A 5,205-nucleotide genomic window follows, 5' to 3' on the forward strand; every position below is an offset into this window, starting at 1 on the left:
CATTTACTCTTCCTACTTCCAGACGATTTTCCTCAGCCAAGGAGAACCCGTAAATGGAGAAGAGGGAGCGAAGACTATGTATGCCTTCGGAGTAAAAGTTAGTCTGTCCCGAGATGAGCAAAATCGTCTGGAGATAGATTATTATTATTATTATTATCAGTCATCATTACTACCACTACTACTTTTACTCTTACTACTACTACTACTACTACTACTACTACTATTATTATTATTATTATTATTATCAGTCATCATTATTACTACTACTACTCTTAATAATAATAATAATAATAATATTATTATTATTATTATTATTATTATTATTATCATTATTATTATTATTATTATTATTATTATTATTATTATTATCATCATCATCATCATCATCATCACCACCACCACCACCACCACCACCACACATTGGTACAATTCAATACCACCACCACCACCACCACACCGTCGCATGTCACCTGCCTGGGTACTGCAAACCAGAGTGGGCGGAAGCAAGGGAAACGCAACACCAGAATAATTCACCATGCGACACTACCTAACACTCTCATCCTCGCACTCCATCCCTCATTTCCGCCGTCATTTTCCTCCTCTGCCTCTCTATTAAATCCATTTTCTCGGAGGGATAGGTAGGGGGGGGGGTGCTATTTCCCACGGCAAAGTTTCTATCTATCTGGCTTTATGTATCTATTCCCACCTGAAGGGCGACGTGAGGTGGAGGGGTGGTGGTGGTGGTGGTGGTGGTGGCGGTAGTGGTGGTGACGATGATGATGATGATGATGATGATGATGATGGTGGTGGTGGTGGTGGTGGTGGTGGTGGTGGTGGTGATGATGATGATGATGATGATGATGATGATGATGATGATGATGATGATGATGACGACGATGATACCTTTCAAATCCTTCAGAACGACCACAAGGATAAACAAAGTCGACCCCGTATGACCTTGACCTTTGACCCCTTGACCTAGCTAGCCTAATCAGTTCACGCACGCACGCACGGACAGACAGACAGACCAATCACGTAATACCTCCTTCAACATAGGTGGGGAGAGGCATAAAAACACGTGGTCAAAATAAATAGCATAATCCATCTAAATCCTAATCCTGGAATAAATGTAACTCAATAAATCTACGTACAGAATACATAATTATTTTTGTAACCCCTTTGTAACAACAGAATCAATGTACTTAGGTCTCTGTAGCACAATGTAATGCCAATGTAACAGCTCCCACCTCGATCATATGTAACAGTGTAATGACCTAATGGCGGGGAACTGGGTGGGATTTATGTAATGATCTGTACAACTCTCTCTCTCTCTCTCTCTCTCTCTCTCTCTCTCTCTCTCTCTCTCTCTCTCTCATTAGGTACTCAAACACATTAAGTCAATTATTCCTACCCTTACCTTCAATTATGCTCTCTCTCTCTCTCTCTCTCTCTCTCTCTCTCTCTCTCTCTCTCTCAGTTTCTTTTTCTTCCTTCCTCCTCATTTCTCCTTCCCTCCTATCCTCCTCCTCCTCCTCCATCCTTCCCCTCCTCTTCATCTTCCCTTCCACTCTTTATTAACCTTTCCCCTCCTTATTAGTGCACGAAATAAAGCAAATAGGGTCCTAGGATTTATTTATAGTAATGTGAGCAACAAGACATAATTAGAATACTTCAGATTTATTTATTTTTTATTTATTTAGTTTTAGTACGACCGCACTTAGATTATGATGTGCAGTTTTGGTGTCCATATTATAAGAGGTATATAAAATCCGGAGAAAATTTGAGGAGAAGCATGACAATAATGATAAAAAGGACATAATGAACTAAATATATAAAAGTAAAATGAATAATTACGTCTGCCCTTCAAGGAAACGCGTAGAAAATGGGGGTGGGGGGCGATCTGATTTTGGATTTTGAGTGGATGAAAAGGGATCAATAAGGAGGCATTAGCATGGTCTTCAAAATGATAAAACGCGAGAGAATTCGAAAAAAAAAAATATTGTTTCAGACTGGCTCGAAAAATCCGTATTGATAAGAAGATAGGAAGGAACTAGGATATATATTTTAATTATTTTTTCTGGTACTTCTTCCAATAAAGATTTCAGTATCAGGCTATAATTATCAAGGCAGAATTATTGGGTACATTATTTTTATTTTTATTTTTAGGGTTCTCTGAGGTAGTGTAATTATGTTTTCCTTTCTCTCGCTTCTGTAAATTTCACCTGCCGCTTTTCTATCATCCAAGATCTTAATTCTGATCTCTCTCTCTCTCTCTCTCTCTCTCTCTCTCTCTTTACAGCTTCAATTTAAGAGTTTACTGGGCAGAGGATATTTTCACTGCTATTTTTTTCTCTCTCTCGTGGCCTACTCTCTCCCTCTCTCTCTCTCTCTCTCTTTGATGGGAGCTGCCTAGTATACGTAAACTACTCTACTGCAGTTTACTTCTTGTACACATCTTGCCTTCCCTTTTCCTCCTCCTCCTCTCCTCACTGACTTCTTCCCCTCTCCTCCTCCTTCTCCTCTTCTTCCTCTTCCTCCTCCTCCTCCTCATCATCATCAACCCCTCCTGTCCTTCTTCCTTACTTTCCTTCCACTCTTCCCCTTTCCTCCTCTTCCCCTCTCCTCCTCGTCTTCCCCTCCTCTTCCTCCCTCCTCATTATGCACTATTTAACCAATTACGGCTCGCCAGGGAGTTACGTGTTCGGTGCTGAGGCAATCTCGGGCCCCGGGGGAGGTGGTTTCGGCAAGAGGGGAGGTAAATAAAGGAGAAATAAAGACGAGGGAGGCAGAGAGAGAGAGAGAGAGAGAGAGAGAGAGAGAGAGAGAGAGAGAGAGAGAGAGAGAGAGAGAGAGTGGTGGTGATTAGGGAAGGAAATTTGTGAGAGGGGAAGAAAGGGAGAGAGGGAGGAGGGAAGGAGGGAGGGAGCAGAAGGAAGGGGAGAACTGGAGAGAAAAGGAAGGAAGGAAGGAAGAATGAGGAGAATGCGAAAAGAAGATAAAGAGAATGGAGAAGGAAGAGAGAAATTGACAGTGAGAGAGGGAAAACTAAGAAAAAAGAATGTGTCTGTGTGTGTGTCAGAGAGAGAGAGAGAGAGAGAGAGAGAGAGAGAGAGAGAGAGAGAGAGAGAGAGAGAGAGACGAAACGATGAAGGAAAAAAAGGAAGGAGGAATACTGACTCTTTCTCATGCAAACTCCCCATCTCTCTCTCTCTCTCTCTCTCTCCCTCCCTCTCTCTCTCACACCCTCTCTCTCTCTCTCTCTCTCTCTCTCTCTCTCTCTCTCTCCCTCCCCCTCTCTCTCTCTCTCTCTCTCTCTCTCATTACTTTTTTTTATCATCATCATCTTCACCACCATCATCATCACATCATCACCACCCCACCACCACCACCACCACCACCATCATCATCAATCATCATCATCATCATCATCATCATCATCATCATCATCATCATCATCATGTGAAAGTGAGTTGCGTCCTTAAATGATGGCGTTGGGCGTTTATTATTATTATTATTATTATTATTATTATTATTATTATTATCATTCAAGGATTCAGGGAAAGGGCTAACTAGTCATTCTATGCTTGGAGTCGATTAGAGAGAGAGAGAGAGAGAGAGAGAGAGAAATCCGACACCCACACAAAACTCTTACCGTGAGCCACAGTACACCACAAGAGCTGTCCCGAGCATGAGGGGGGTTAATAAAGAGTATCAGGTATCGCCGTAACTCCCCCCCCCCCCCGATAACCGCGATAAATGAGTTACGCGTTATCATAGTCGTTATTACACCTCCCTCACCTGTAATTAACGACACAGGGATAGGCCAGGTGACACGGCGACACTGGTTGACACACACACACACACACACACACACACACACACACACACACACACACACACAGACGCATCTTGATAGAGACTGACACATAAATATAAAGGCAGACACACACACACACACACACACACACACACACACACACACACACAGCTTGATAAACAGACACATAAATATAGACAGACAGACAGATAGACAGACAGACACAGACAGACAGACAGATAAATAGATAGACAGACAGATAGATACACACAATTAGACAGACAGATAAACAGACAAACATAGACTGACTCATTTCAAATTTAGATCTCTCTCTCTCTCTCTCTCTCTCTCTCTCTCTCTCTCTCTCTCTCTCCATGAATAAAACCGTCACGAGTAGAACAAAAATATTCAGTAAAAGCATTATAGTTTTATTTATTTATTTATTTATTTATTTATTTTTTGAATATAGGATCGTATTTTCCGTGGCTCCCTAGCACCGTTTTCTTAGCGATTTATTTTACACATTACGAATAAATATTATCTTGTGTGTTACTGGTACAAACTACGTCGATCTTCAATTAAATAACACGAGAAAATAACAAAAGAAAATAACAAGAAAACGAGAAAGTAAGAAAAATATAAGAATACGAGAAAAAACAATAACAAGAAAATAACAAGAAAACGAGAAAAAAATAACAAGAAAATCACAAAATAAGAAAATAACAATGAAAAATAATAATAAAATAACAAGAAGTAACAAGGAAATAAAATAACATGAAAATAACAAGAAAATAAGAAAGTTTGAGGGTGTCATATGCAAAATAAATCACCGAGAAAAGATGGCTGGAACCCTCTTATGGAATTTAGAATACGACTAAAAAATCCCTAATAAATCCCAAATAAATCCCTAATAAATCACTAATAAATTCCAAATAAATCACCAATAAATTCCTAATAATAAATCCTTAATACTAAATCCCTAATAAATCCCAAACAAATCCCTAATAAATCCCAAATACATCCCCAATAAATCTCTAATAATAAATCCCAAATAAATCCCTAATAAATCCCAAACAAATCCCTAATAAATCCCAAATTAATCCCTAATAAATCCCTAAGTTTGTACCCAGCTTCAAGAAAATTAAGATTAGACAGGGATTATAGTGTAAAGGAACTAATGATCATATATATATACTTCTTTCACTTTAACTTGGCCCAGATGTTCGTCTTTTTGCAGTTATTATTTTTCACGGCACTTCTTCGTGACTAGCACTGCATTCTAGTGATATTCTCCTGCGTCTCAGTATTTAAGGTGGCGATTTTAGGCCAAGTTAGAGTGAAAAGAGCATAGCCTTCCTCAAATATACGCAGACATACACACGCAAGCT

The sequence above is a fragment of the Coenobita brevimanus genome, chromosome 57 (assembly GCF_032717465.1).
Source record: "Coenobita brevimanus isolate Jiangsu-jjx chromosome 57, ASM3271746v2, whole genome shotgun sequence".
Classification (NCBI taxonomy): domain Eukaryota; kingdom Metazoa; phylum Arthropoda; class Malacostraca; order Decapoda; family Coenobitidae; genus Coenobita; species Coenobita brevimanus.